This window comes from Balaenoptera physalus, assembly GCF_965194825.1.
Source record: "Balaenoptera physalus genome assembly, chromosome: 6".
In the NCBI taxonomy this organism is placed as follows: Eukaryota; Metazoa; Chordata; class Mammalia; order Artiodactyla; family Balaenopteridae; genus Balaenoptera; species Balaenoptera physalus.
In genome coordinates, this window is record NC_138885.1 from 48,868,336 (window position 1) to 48,884,634 (window position 16,299).

Here is a 16,299-nt window from a genome sequence, read left to right on the forward strand (position 1 = left end):
ACATTTGGCCTTCATTTCATACAAATATATCATTTACCTCTGAGTCTGCGTATATTTTTTTATGTTAACTCATAGAATTTAAAGTAGTTTTGGAATAGTAGGTAAGTATTAAAGGCATCATCCAGGTAATTTCACAGATAGATCAATAGATCAATCGATAAATAATCATTGAACTAAAAGAAAAAAAATTAAGCTCCTGCCACAGGTTGAATATTTGTATCCTCCAAAATTCATATGTTGAAACCTAACCCCCAATGTGATGATATTAGGAGGTGGGACCTTTGGGAGGTGATTAGGTAATGAGGGCAGAAGCCTCATGAATGGGTTTAGTGCCCTTATAAAAAGCTTCCAAGAAAGATCCCTTGCCCCTTGTGAGGATACAGTGAGACAATGGCTGTCAGTGAGGAAGCAGGCCAGACACTGAATCTGTTGGTGCCTTGATCTTGGACATCCCAGACCCCAGGACTGTGAGAAATAGATTTTTGTTGTTTTATAGCCACCCAGTTTATAGTATTCTGTTACACCATATACACAGCCTGAACAGACTAAAACAGTTCCCATCATAAATTCATATGCCACTGAGAATAAGTCCAAGGGCACTGAATGGGTCCACAGACTCCCATTTGAGATCCTGTGAACTTCCCTTTAGAGACAGAATTTTGGTAAGAATCCTACATAGATTTGAGTACTTACAGGAATCAAAAATATTGACACAAGTAGCATTAGCTCAGAAGTAATCCTAAAGGGTGTGTGATCTATCACAAACTAGAGAGACAAAGACCTGCCTAAAGAAGAAATTGCCACTCACCACCAGAATATGGTGGCCATGTGAGAACCATGCCATCTTTTAATTTTGCATGGATGTCAATTTTTTTAAAAAAAGGAGAAATGGAAATCAAGGTTTTTATGTGAAACCTTCTAACTCTAAATCTTGTAAAGTAATTTAAAAATGTTAAGCCCTCTATGGGCCAAACAAATTTATATTTGTAGGCCAGATGTGCCCTGAGAGCCATAGTTTCTAATCTCTGATTAGTGCTGACTGGACACTATTCAGAACTGTTCTGCAGGTCAAGGGTTAAAGGTGACCCCATGGGAGTCATAAAGGAAAGGTTTTTAGATGAAGCTACTTTGGAGAGACATAACCAATGCTAGCCAGTAGGAGAGACCACTGTGACCTATGGCACTAAGCTGGTAAGAACTTGAGTTAAGAAGAGTCTCTAGAAGCCATTGGTTCAGAGTGAGCCTCCTGGGCAGAGAGTAGCTGCCAGTACTACCAAGAAAGATGATCTGCTCTGGGAGAGGCAGATAAGAGGGTTAGGTGGGGGAAACACAGTTCAAGTATTGAGGGTCTTACAACGAACCCTTGCATGTGCTACTCCCACACCTATCTCCAGCATCTCAGAATGAGTTACCATTGATAGCTGAAAGCTGTGAGCTTTGCCGTTTTTCCAATATACAGCTCATTGTGGAGATGAATGAATTTTTTTATGAGAAAACAAGTAGAATAAGATTCTCTGGAATTATGAAGAAACCTTAAATGATAGGGACTTTCATTGTGGCGGATGTGGCCTAAGAGAAGAGCTCTATATATAAAACAAGCAAATTCACTTTATTAGAGTTTCTACCCAGGAAGTAACAGAAATGAAACACTCTAACCTAGGAGGTACCGTGTGACCAATGACAATTATACACTCTCTAGGCAGCCTCTGATGTTTTTAAACAGAGAATCTGTGGTTTTAAAATAGCTTGCTTTGTTCAGCTCTGAATTTAAGGTTTAGGTTTGTGCCCTTGCAACACACGTCGTGTGCTATGAATGAAGTATCACGTCCTATGTCTTTACCACAGATTATTTTACTACAATCTGTTTAATTCCTGAACATATCAAAGCATGTGTTTGTGTTGCTTTGAAATTGATTTAAAAAAAAAAAACAGGTGCTGAAGTTGGAATTAAAGGTTAATGTTATTCTGACATCCTTCCCGAGCATTGACAAGGGGCAGTGCGTGTTTTGGCATTTCCTTTTCCAGCAGTTGAAAACCACCACTCAGCACCATAGAAAATAACAGGACATATGCAACTAGGGAAGGAGATCTTTTCTGAGAGTCAGGTCCTTAAGAATCACAAGTACAGCTGCTGAAACCAATCTAATTTAACCCTAAATTAAATATTCCCTTGCTAGTGGGACCTCTGCATAAAGAAGAGGTAAATTGTCCTTTCTTTCTCATCTAGGAAAAATATGCCTTGTTTTGAAGTTCAGGACGATAATAGCCAGAAATAAAATTTGCTATGTCTATATTTCTAAATAATCCTTCTTATGAACTACTTCTTTGTGATTCCTTCAACAAGAGAAAAATTCTGAAAAGGGAGAATAATAGAGGTAATAGCTGATAATTGATGAGTTTGTGTCATTTATTTCACAAGATAGCTTAAAGGAACCATATTTGCGCAGCTGAAAATTATCTACCCTATTGTTAGTGTATATGTTTAGGCTAGAATCCTAAGAGTCTACTCTGATGTTTATTTAAAAAAAAACAAAAAACTTTCTATGAATTCAACCATTAAGCTGTTCTGTTTGCCTCTCATGAATAAGATGCAAATGCAATGCAGAATCTTAAAAGAACATGACTTTATCATATCCAAATGAGAGCCCTATTCCATACTAACAGCACTATCACATCACTTCACCATCTGCAAATTCTTCCCTGAAAAAGAGAGATGTGAGAAACCAAGGAAGATGTGAACTCTCTGTGCCCTAGAGCTAATTTGCCTCTATTTTTTTTAACTGAGTTCAAATTTCAAAATTCTCATTTAAAAACTTCAGACAATTGGTTTGGGGTAGGAGAAGAAACCTAATGCGTCTGCTGGCATTGTTCCAGCCTCAGTATCATTGGCCTACATTCCTGGGAGTATCTCCATTAGCTAGAGGTGAAAAAGCTAAAGTGCAGTTTAAACCAAAGAAAGAGATTGGAGAAGAAGGAAAATGCCTAACATGCAAAGCAGTGGAGGAACATTAATCAATCTCTCCCGCCAGCCGCAGGTTAGGACAATCAAGAAAAGCATCATGAGTTTCCATGCCCAGATCTAAAAGAAATTTGGGTGAGCCTAAAGCAAATCAGGAAAGAAGATTTTAAAAGCTGGGGCTTTCCTTAGATAAGTTAATAAGGTCTATAGCTTATCTTGTAGATTTCATGGTACTGTATACATGGGAAAACCCTCCAAATTCAAATCCTGAAGACTGAAAGCCTGTATTCTTCCTTTCTAAGTCTAGAATCAAAAGGGAAAATTGAAGAGGAAAATAAAGAGGATGTGGGAGTGGCCTGTCAACTTGCTAGGGGGAAGATGGATATAGTTTCTTAATTTTGAAAATATTCCTAGATGTGTATGTATCTATTTAAATCATGAGTTGTAATCATTCTAGGAGAAGGTTGCTTTACTGCAGTCCTGAGTATCTGACTGCCCTCTATCAGCCATTGTGAGCAACATAAAAGAAATTAGTCATAACATCACGATGAATTATTTGGGGCTCCTCTGTGTCACAGCTAATAAGATTGTGGCTTTGTGCCATTATTAAGTCAGCATCAGGCAGAAGCTGATTTAAGGCAGCAAGATACATCTTTGTCATAAGAGGAGCTGCTTAAAAATGGTGTAGAGTGCAGGAAAATATTCACCACTGTTGGCCTGAAAGGTAAAATTGTTCTCTAAATCATGCTTCTATATTTCTGAGTATGTCAGATTGCTTAACCCAAAAAGAGAATCATACCCAAGGTTCTTTATCTACTTACAAGGAAATTTTTAAAAGAGTAATAATAAGAGCAACTCTTCCCCAAATTCCACTAGAGACCTTGATTCATCCCTATTCCAAAATTACATTAATCTTCAGCACATAGAAATAAATTAGCAAGCCTGATAATTTATTGCTTAAGTCAATCCCTCCCGACACCCACTTCCTCATAACCACCCAGCGTGTACTCAGAGGCTTCTGGAGAGAAACCACATATGAATTCATTTGACCAAATATTTAATGTCTCTATCAAATTTCTTAGAATAGAGAGTCCAAAGCTTTCTAATATCATCCGACAACTGGAACATACTTTAGTGGGCATCGTGGTACCAAAGTGCTGAGTGAATGAATATATAGCAATGAAACTCCATTAAGAAAAGAGTTTAGCAAGTGTTCTCTGCTCTCTTACCTTTTAAGACTGTCTTCTCCCTCTGCTATGCTATAAAACTGCCATAGTTTTGACATCTGTCAAATGTCATGGCAACTTGTGAAATGGAGGAGAGATCAAAAGACTTTCCAGGGAATTTAAGTGCTTTCTGGGCAGATAGAAATTTGGAGGTACTATTTCCTGACTGAACACTACTAAATGGATACTTTTCAGACTACTATCAAGTCATCAGAAGAAAGAAAAATATATATACCAGTCTAGAAATACTATTCATGCTTATAATAAAAGGAACAACTAAAAATGAGTGACAAAATTAAGTGTATCATGTACAGACCCATTCAACCAGTGATCATTTTCAGGAAATAGAATTGGTTTTGCCTCAAAAATGGTAGATGATTGCTCCAGATAAGTGGTCGGCAATTTACTTGCACTTTACAAAAGGCTGCTGATTAAACACCACATAAAGAATTTACCCAGAAGGTTAATAAATATGAACTCAAGAAAAAGATCCTTTGGCATGATAGGAGGCAGCCTGGCTAAGGTACAGCGAGGGTAATGAAGAAGTTTAGCCTGGAGATGAGTGACCAGCGAAATGTCACAAGCTTCAATATTAGAACCAGTTTGCTTATTTACTTGAAAGATTAAAGTCTTGAAGAAGAAAGGTGTGAGAGTGATGACATTTCTGATATAAAGCTGGAGAACTCTCAAATTCAAGTTCCCTTTCATGGAGAATAAGATGAAGAAGGAGGAAAGCTATGCTTTAAAGTGCGTGCACCACTCACATCTGAAAATTAGATCTGGTACAAAAAGCATGAACAGAAAGAACCATAACCTTGTAGAATGGACTCACTCAGAGAAAGCAGTGGGTAGAATGAAAAAAAAAAAACAAAATGTCAGTTCACACTCTTTAACTATATTAGAGAGCCTTTGGACCCTGGTTCCCTGTATTTTACTGAAAACAAAGTTGGTCAAAGTAGTTTTCTGCCTCAAGTATCTGGATTTGTATACAAGGTAATTAATTACAAGTCATTTCTACATCCTTAACCGTCTCTTACTCAGAAATTCCTAGCACTGGTCAAAGAATTTAATTTTTCTACCTAAACACAGAGAACTTTTAGAGATGGAATAAAATAAGAGATGGAATAAAATAAGTGCAAGTATATGTTGGAATTGAAAGCCGATAAAGATTAGTATAACTGTGCTTTGCTGATATCCTGGTATTATCTCCATTCATGGAGGTACCCAAAATAATTAAATGCAGGCATTTTCAATATTTAAAAAAAAAACTAATCTATGCCCTTGACGTAGGATAGTAATAGAATTTCAAAGTTAGAAAAGATCTAAGATATATAGATAGATAGATAGATAGATAGATATTTTTAACATCTTTATTAAGAGTATAATTGCTTTACAATGGTGTGTCAGTTTCTGCATTATAACAAAGTGACTCAGTTATACATATACATATGTCCCCATATCTCTTCCCTCTTGCATCTCCCTCCCTCCCACCCTCCCTATCCCACCCCTCTAGGTGGTCACAAAGCACCGAGCTGATCTCCCTGTGCTATGCGGCTGCTTCCCACTAGCTAGCTATTTTACGTTTGGTAGTGTTTATATGTCCATGCAACTCTCTTACTTTGTCCCAGCTTACCCTTCCCCTCCCCGTATCCTCAAGTCCATTCTCTAGTAGGTCTGCATCTTTATTCCTGTCTTGCCCCTAGGTTCTTCTGACCATTTTCGTTTTTTTCTTTTTCCTTTTTTTTAGATTCCATATATGTGTGTTAGCATACAGTATTTGTTTTTCTCTTTCTGACTTACTTCACTCTGTATGACAGTCTCTAGGTCCATCCACCTCACTACAAATAACTTAGTTTCATTCCTTTTTATGGCTGAGTAATATTCCATTGTATATATGTGCCACATCTTCTTTATCCATTCATCTGTTGATGGACACTTAGGTTGCTTCCATGTCCTGCTATTGTAAATAGAGCTGCAATGAATATTTTGGTACATGACGCTTTTTGAATTATGGTTTTCCCAGGGTATATGCCCAGTAGTGGGATTGCTGGGTCATATAGTAGTTCTATTTTTAGTTTTTTAAGGAACCTCCATAGTGTTCTCCATAGTGGCTGTATCAATTGACATTCCCACCAACAGTGCAAGAGGGTTCCCTTTTCTCCACACCCTCTACAGCATTTACTGTTTGTAGATTTTTTGATGATGGCCATTCTAACCAGTGTGAGGTGATACCTCACTGTAGTTTTGATTTACATTTCTCTAATGATTAGTGATGTTGAGCATCCTTTCATGTATTTGTTGGCAATCTGTATATCTTCTTTAGAGAAATGTCTATTTAGATCTTCTGCCCATATTTGGATTGGGTTGTTTGTTTTTATGATATTGAGCTGCATGAGCTGCTTGTATATTTTGGAAATTAATCCTTTGTCAGCGGCTTCGTTTGCAAATATTTTCTTCCATTCTGAGAGTTGTCTTTTCATCTTGTTTAGGGTTTCCTTTGCTGTGCAAAAGCTTTTAAGCTTCATTAGGTCCCATTTGTTTATTTTTGTTTTTATTTCCATTTCTCTAGGAGGAGGGTCAAAAAGGATCTTGCTGTGATTTATGTCATAGAGTGTTCTAAGTTTTCCTCTAAGAGTTTGATAGTGTCTGGCCTTACATTTAGGTCTTTAATCCATTTTGAGTTTATTTTTGCATATGGTGTTAGGAAGTGTTCTAATTTCGTTCTTTTACATGTATCTGTCCAGTTTTCCCAGCACCGCTTATCGAAGAGGCTGTCTTTTCTCCACTGTATATTCTTGCCTCCTTTATCAAAGATAACCATATGTACATGGGTTTATCTCTGGGCTTTCTGTCCTGTTCCATTGATGTATATTTCTGTGTTTGTGCCAATGCCATACTATCTCGATTACTGTAGCTTTGTAGTATAGTCTGAAGTCAGGGAGCCTGATTCCTCCAGCTCTGTTTTTCTTTCTCAAGATTGCTTTGGCTATTCGGGGTCTTTTGTGTTTCCGTACAAATTGTGAAATTTTTTGTTCTAGTTCTGTGAAAAATGCCATTGGTAGTTTGATAGGGATTGCATTGAACCTGTAGATTGCTTTGGGTAGTAGAGTCATTTTCACAATGTTGATTCTTCCAATCCAAGAACATGGTATACCTCTCCATCTGTTTGTATCATATTTAATTTCTTTCATCAGTGTCTTATAGTTTTCTGCATACAGGTCTTTTGTCTCTTTAGGTAGGTTTATTCCTAGGTATTTTATTCTTTTTGTTGCAGTGGTAAATGGGACTGTTTCCTTAATTTCTCTTTCAGATTTTTCATCATTAGTGTATAGGAATACAAGAGATTTCTGTGCATTAATTTTGTATCCTGCTACTTTACCAAATTCATTGATTAGCTCTAGTAGTTTTCTGGTAGCATCTTTAGGATTCTCTATGTATAGTATCATGTCATCTGCAAACAGTGACAGTTTTACTTCTTCTTGTCTGATTTGGATTCCTTTTATTTCTGTTGTGTTTTCTTTTTGCTTTGCGTCCTTCGGCAACTCTAGGTACTGTATCTTAAAGCTCAGTATTCTATGTTACATTACTGACTGTCTGAGAGCTTTTTTGGACATTATATCAATCCACATCCAGGTCCAATTTGTAAGAAATATAGCAACTTGAGTCTGTTGAAATTTTTGTCATTCCTATAACTGGCCTTAATTATGCTTAGGCTATGAATAGAAATAATGAATTTTAAATTTCTCAGATTCTGAATTTATTCTACATGAGCCAAAAGAATATGCCCATTTACTCTAGGATTCACCAATAATTCTGTCAAAGCATAATATGTAGGAAAATGGATCATCCAGCAATTTTTCATTATCTTGTTTTAGCCAAAATCCCCACAAAGTCAGGACTATCTTTTATTACAGTCCTTGAATCCTATTGGATTCCTAGAAAAACTAGAATATGAGTACATCATCTAAAGATGCAGCCAAGCATATATTAAAGTATAAGAAGAAGTTGAAGGCTTTTACATACAGATTTAGTTACTGTATTTAAGTGAGGTTGGGGAAAATTTAAACAAATTTTTAAAAACTAGCAATGGAATTAAACCATATCAGCTCTCACCCACGTTAACATAATTCTTTGCCAACTCCTGACATCACCCTAAGCAATTACAGCAACCATGTGGTCTATTCATTCAAGTCCTTATTGTTCCTTTACCTCATCAACTCTAATGGTCTTCATCTCCACTCCAAGTACCATGGCTGATTCTCTAAAAAATTCTCTAAAAAGCAATCTCACCTTCCTTACCCTCTCTCCTCTACTTCATTGGCCCTAAAAATTCCCAGTCAGAGGTCAGTCCTATAATTTGCCTGCTCATATTCATCTACCTAGGTGTCTTAGCAAATACGATACAATCACTTGAGTCAAAGCCATGACAGATTTGAGAATTATAATTTTGGTGGCCCACTCAAATCTCTTTTGTCCCCATCTGGCAAATTTCATTCTCATTTCTTTGATGTCTTTTCTAAAACTTTACCAGTTTATTCAAGTATCTTTCTCATCAAATGATATGATCTCCTACTTCACAAAGATAGCATAGATGAATCAGCGTAATCAGGTTTGAATTGTCCAAATGCACATTCTTAAGAAAAAAAGCAGACCTCTATTTGTACTTGTATTATTCTCCAGTTTCAATGGATGAAATAGCCATGTTGCTGCTTGAAACTACCTCTGATCCCAAGATTCTTCACTGCTCCCCCTTTCTCTTCTGAGACCTTCCTACATGAGTTATCCCTTCCCTTTCTATATCTTCAGCCCCTCCCTGTCAACTGATCCTTTCCCTCAGTTTGTAAAACTGCCCATATTCTCTTGAACTTTTTAAAAACAAAGCCATCCTTTGATTCTGTGAAGCTCCTCTTTTCTCTTCTTCCTATAATGGACAGACTTCTTAAAATTGTCTTCACTTATTATCTTCATTTCCTTCATCTCCTTATACCCATTCCCTTAACTAGACTCAGGTTCTGCTCCCTCTGTACTTGAAGGCAAATGTCATAAATCACTTCCTTATTACCCTCACTTGAAACTGCCCTTTTTGAGATTACCAAAGTCATAATGTCCAAATCCAATGGGCATTTTTCAATCCTAATCTTACTAGCCTTCCCCCCAACCTTTATTTCTGTTATTGACAACCACCTTGTTCTTGAAATTTCCTCTTCTCTTCATTTCTACAACCTCCATCTATTCCTGCTTTTCCCTCAATCTCTCTGACCATTTACTCTTAGGCTTCATAATAGACTCTTTTTAATCTGTCACTTCTTTATATGTTGCTCCACCCCAGGAGACTGTCACCTCCCCACTTATTTCCTCATTGTACTTTGTATCTCCAAAGGCATCTCCTCTATTCTCTTGATTTTACTGCACTTTACCTGCTTATGACTTCTACTCCTGACTTAGATTTGCTATCTACCTGGGCCTTTCTCTGTTTCCCTAAGGTGAAAACTTAGGTTATGGATTTTAGGTCTCTTTTCTAACATATCTATTTAGTACTATAAATTTCACTCTGAGCTCTGCTTTCATGTTATGCCACAAATTTTAATAAGTTTCATATTCACTTAAATTTAGTTGACAATATTTTTAAATTCCTTTTGAGACTTCTTCTTTGACCCATGTGTTCTTAAAAGTGTTTTGTGTGATTTCCAGAGATGTGGGGATTTTCCAGCATTCTTAATATTATTGATTTCTAGTTTAATTCTATTAAGATCTTTGTATGATTTCTATTCTTCTTCATTTTTATGGTGTAAATGGTGTATTTTATGTTCAGATTGTGTTGTATCTTGGTGAATGTTCTATATGAGCCTGAGAAAATTTTGTATTGTTACTGTTAGGTGGAATATTCTATAATGTCAATTAGATCAAGTTGATTAGTAGTGAAGTTCAGGTCCTCTATATGCTTACTTGTTATCTGCTTGGTCTATCAATTACTGACTGAGAGCTATTGAAGTCTTCCGCTATACCATTGGATTTGTCTGTTTTTCCTTTCAGTTTTATCAGTTTTTGCCTCCTGTATCTTGATGCTCTTATGTTAGAGGCATACACATTCATGATTGTTTTATCTTCTTGTAGAGTTTACCCCTTTATCATTATGTCATGACCTTCTTTATCTTTGAAGTCTGTTCTGAAGTCTGCTTTGTCTAAAATTAATATAACTACTCCAACTTTCTTTTGATTAGTGTTGTCATGGTGTATTTTTATCCATTCCTATGCTTCTAACCTATCTGAGTCTTTATATTTTTAGTGGTTTATTTGTAGGCAACATAGAGTTGCATCTTGTTTTTTTAATCATACTGACAATGTCTTTTTATTGGCTTATTTAGACCATTCACTTATAAAGTGATTATTAATACAGTTGTATTAATATCTATCATGATTGTTACTGTTTTCTATTTGTCATTTTTTTCTTTTCCCCCCTCATTTTTTCCTTCTCTGTTTTAAATCGAATAGTATATATAATTCTATTTTATCTCTTTTCTTAGTCTATCAAGTATACTTCTTTTCAAAATTACTTTATAGTCATTGCCCTAGAGTTTACAATATATATTTAAACTAGTCTTTTTCACTTTCAAATAACATTATACTGCCTCACGTGTAGTTCAGGTACCTTACAACAGGATATTCCCAATTCCTCCCTTTGATCTATTATCACATGGCTGACATTGATTTCTCTTATCCACATCCTATAATCACCAATCCACTATTATCATTATTGCTTTAAATAGTTATCTTTTATCCTATGAATGAAAAAAATATATATATAGTTTATTTAACCTTCACTTATTACTTCTCTGATGCAGACTTTTTAAATGTAGATTCATGTTTCTGACCCATATTATTTTCCTTATGCCTGAAGAACTTCTTTTAACATTTCTTGCAGGAAAGGTCTGTTGGTGATGAGTTCCCTCAGTTTCTGCTTGTCTGAGAAAGTCCTTATTTCTTGTTTGCTTCTAAAGAATAATTTCACTGAATGTTGAATGCTAGGTTGGTGATCTTTCTCTTTCAACACTTAAAATATTTCACTCCTCTGTCTTCTTACTGGCATGATTTCTGATTAGAGGTCTGCTTTAATTCTTATCCTTGCACCTCTATAGATAAGATATATTTCCCCTTCTGCCTTCTTTCAATATTTTTCTTTTGTCTTTAGTTTTCTGCCGTTTGAATATGAGATAGCTGCATATGTTTGATTTAGTTTGATATTTTTCCTGTTTGGTGTTCTCTGAGCTTCTTGGATCTGTGGTTTGTTGACTGTCATTAATTTTGGAAATCTCTCAACTATTATTACTTCAAATATTTCTTCTGTTCCATTCTTTCTTCTATTTCTGGTTTTCCAATCACACATACGTTACACCTTTTTATACTGTCCCTAAATTCCTAGATATTCTGTTTTGTTTGTTTTTGTTCTATTTTCTCTTTGCATTTAAGTTTGGGAAATTTCTACTGCCATATCTTCAAGCTCACTGAAGTCTGCATCGTACAGCTCTTCCAGCTGTAATCCACTCTTTCTACACCAGGGCCTTGTTGGTATAATGGTAAGGTGTGGGGGAAGTGAGCATTCTGTAATCTTCAGATTTAATCTCAGTATTGAATCAGCCCTGTATCTCTGGCCTGTGAATTTCACATGGGTTTCTCCAATGCCAGCCCTACCCCCTTCCCTGGCAGCAGTGTTCACAATCCATTTCCTTGAAGCCCTAACCCATGTTGACTATTTTCTTCCCTTAACTTAAAGAGGAAAGCTGGAAAGGCCTGGCATTGAAAAAAACTCCCTTCCCTGAGGTGGAATAAAACTTAAAGAGCAGATTTTGTTATGGAGAATGCTCTAGATGTGTAGCATAACTACTCATTAGCTCCCCTTGTCAAAGCCATGAAAGGATATTTCTCAGATCTTCACCATGAATTCCTGACAGTAGAACCCACAAAAATGTGTGTGTGGGGGTCTCCCTAAAACTTTGTGCCCCAGGAGTTTAAACTGTCTCCCAAAGTAGTTGAAAGCATTATATACGATAATGTACCTAAACCACTGAACTTATTGCTGAAACATAATACTCAATAAATGGTCAGTTTTACTGTTATAGTAATAACAGCTCTAGGTTCTAAATTATATTTAAGGAATACAAGAATAATTAAACTGCCCTCAAGGAGCTAACTATCTAGAAGGAAAAAAAGAGTTGTAGACAGATGATTAATATATATTACAATAATTGCTATAATATGTACTAGCTGCATCTAACTGCAAGAAAAGTTATATTGGGGATATGTTATATGCTATTTCCTAATAAAGTTATTAATAAATTAGCCAACCAATATTTATTTAGCACCTGCTACTTGGCTAGCACTGGATTAAGGCTTTGTTAATACTCAGCCAAGGTCCTAACTTGATTTTTTGATCTTCAAAAGCAGAAAGAGCAAGTAGTGTTTTCATTCAAAAACTGGGTGTCAAAGAGAACAAGTGACTTCCCCAAGTTTTCACAACAAGCTAGTGTTATAAGACAGACCATAATTCAGGACACATAAATTTTAGAGCAACCCCTATCAATTATACCAGACTAAATATATTTACTCCTATATAAAAGAAATGAGGCATTCTGTATTATTTTTCTCTCAGGTTCAGCAATTACTCAGCTTAGAGCACTTTCAAACAGAAAAGGATGAGATTTTTCCGTATCAATGATATGTTTTGAAACAGATTTGTTATCTAGAGCTTTCTACATCAGCTAAAAAGTTTCAGTTGAGAAATGATCATATTGTACAAACTAGTTGTTCTAGTATATTTTTCCCAATCCTAAACTGAATCATACCTAAAGTAGAGACTAGACTGTACACTGTAAAATGGATGGGTAACTTGATATCACAGGAGTCAAAATACCAAAACAGTCTAAAGTGGGTATAAAATTGGAAAATTGGTACTCACTAGGCTCAGCACTTAAATCACCTACAGTGCAGAAAAGGCAGTTCTAAAATCCTTGAGACAGCTGCTCAGCTGAGAAATAATGGATTAAATCACCGGTTGGTTTCTTTGTATTGAGGATCATAATACCCTATATACAACATAGAAATGGCTTATAGATCTGCCTTGAAGTGAGTGAGAAAAATGGTCTGAATTTCAAATGGAAGTTTCCCATTTTCTGCCAATGAACCAGAGCATATTCAGTGCTCAGGGAGATTACCAAAAACATTTTCTTCAAAACTTATTTTATAAGTTTCCATTTGTGCATAGTAATATTTACTATCAACTCAGAGCCCTAGCTTCCTGCTGGTTTCTTGAAGAAAATTCAGAGACAATGACTGAATGGGTAAAGGATAAATTCTTCATTGGATTGGATGCTTTGGGACACACAGTTTATTATTTATCCTATTAGGTGGCCATCCCAGAAAGAGACTCTGAGATTAAATCTGATTGAAACTGCAACTGTTCTGTTGTATGTACACATAAACTGAAATTAAGGTATATTTCTAGTTTCTTCTTGGAATGTAGAGAGCTGTAAAGAGTGTCACTCCCTTCCCCTTACAACAGTGAGAAAGACAAAAGCCAAAGAAGCTGCACATTTTTTACTTTTTTGAACTTATCAGAGAGTCGAGGTCACAGGGCAAGCAACTAGCCCAAAATCTAAGGAGATAAAATACAGAACATGTGTACTTTATTACCAGAGGACAGTTAGAAGAATTTAGTCAGAATTGTTAACAAATTGGTAGAGGTCAAGTGTGTGCTGGAGAAAGTGTGGACTCTCTGGGGACTGGAGATACAGCATTTCACAGATACTTGTAAGCTCTTCTCCATGGACCTCATAAAAAAAGAGAAAAAAAAGAAGAAAAAACAAACTGGGTGATTCCAAAGAGGGCATCCCTCGTGGTGTAGGTCTTGCAGAGGGGAACATAAGCCACTGTGGGAAGAGAATGAAGCCTCACTCAGATCCTTCTTCCTTATTTTCCTTATCACGTCTAAGGAACAAAAGTCTAAGCGTGGGAGGGAGGACAAATACTGTTGCCCTCAGCATTCTGGTGAAAACCCTTTCCGTCTGGGAAAGAAAATAGGAAAAAGCTGTTAAGAGAGTGGGTCTTAAATGAGACTACCACAAAAAAAAAGATAATTACTTGAGGGGATGGAGGTGTTAACTATCCTTACTGTGTTAATCATTTTACAATATATACATGTATCTAACCATCACATTGTATATCTTAAACTTAGATATGTTATATGTCCATAATACCTCAATAAAGCTGGGGAAGAAAATAATAAAATAAAATTATTGAATTAGAATCTGGATGAAAAGATAAACAAATGGCTCAATGAAACAAAACAGATTCCAGAATACATGGGCATATTGATTTGGGTCAAAAGTACAAAAGGCAATTGAGTGGATAAAGATAGTCTCTTCAACAAATGGTGTTGAACAGTTGGATATTTGTATGCAAAATAATAAGAAAGAAAAGAAAATTTGATCCTTTTCTCACTCTATATACAAAAATTAACTCAAATTGTAGCTCTAAATGTAAAGCCTAAAACTGTAAGATGTCTATAAGAAAACATACCAGAGTAATTATTATGACAGTGGATCAGGCAAAATTTACTTAGATATTATATTTCATCAAAGTATTAGCCATAGAAGAAAAAAATTGAACTTTACCAAAATCAAAACTTTTGCTCTGTGAAAAACACTATTAAGAGAATTTAAAAAATAAGCCGTAGACTAGTAAAAAATATTTACAAGTCACAAACTAGATACTAGACATTTGTATCTAGAATACATAAAGAACTCTAAAGCACAACAATTAGGAAACAACCCAAAATAAAAATGGTCAAAAAATTCGGACATTTCAATGAAGACATTATACATTGTAAAGCAATTATACTCCAATAAAGATGTTAAAAAAAAAAAAAGATGTTATACAGATGGTAAATAAACACATGAACAAAATGTTGAACTTCATTAGTAATTAGGGACATGTAAATTTAAAACACAATGAGATACTACTACACACCTGTTAGAATGGGTAAAATTTTAAATTATAAAAAGACTTACAATACCACACACCAGTGAGGATACAGAGCAACTGTAGGTCTTACTTACTGCTAATAGAGATATAAAATGGTACAGCTGCTTTGGCAAACAGTTTGGAAGTTTCTTACCAAGGAAGACAAATACCTACTCTATGACCCAGCAGTCTCACTCCTAGATATTTACCCATGAGAAATAAAAACGATGCTCTCACAAAAACCTATATAGAAATGTTTATAGCAGCTTTATACGTAATCACTAAAAACTGATACAACTGGTAAATGGATCAACAAACTGGGGAACAGTGATACAATGGAATATTACTCATCAATTAAAAAGGAATGAAATATTGATACATGAAACAATATGGGTGAATTTCAATGCATTTGCTAATTCTAAGAAGCCCAACCAAAATACATAGTGTGATATCTCATTTATATGACACTCTGGGAAAGATAGAACATAATGGATGGAAAATATTGCTGGTTGCCAGGGGTTGGGGTAGAGGGAAGTGCTTACTTCAAGGGGGAAGCCTGAAGAAATTTTAGGGGTTGATGGAACTCTTCTGTATCATGATCATGATGTAAATACAGTACTCAAAGTATTTGTCGAAATCTGTGGAATGGTACATCACAAAGTGTGAGTTTTACTGTTTTGTAAATTAAAAAATATTTAAAACTATGTTGAAATAAAATTAGATAAAGCACTTTTTAAAACCCCATGGGGTGGAAAAAAATGCTAAAAAGAGTTATTTTGAATTTTCAATCTAATGGAAAAACAGGACATACAGAAATTAACACATATCAACAGAAAATTAAATATCTAAACAGACTGCATGATGTAATAGAAATAACATTAGAGAAAACATCAGAAGATTGTCTTTTTTTTTTTTTTAGAAGATTCAGTCTTAATCCTGAGCCTGCGCCATCTTCCTATATGTCCTGGGAAAGGTCACGACCTCAGTTTCATCCATGGTAAAGTAAGATGTTAGTATTTTGTAGGGGAACGACATGGATTTTTCTTTTAGACAAACAGGCCTCATTTCAAATCCTCTCACTTTCAATTTTATGTTATA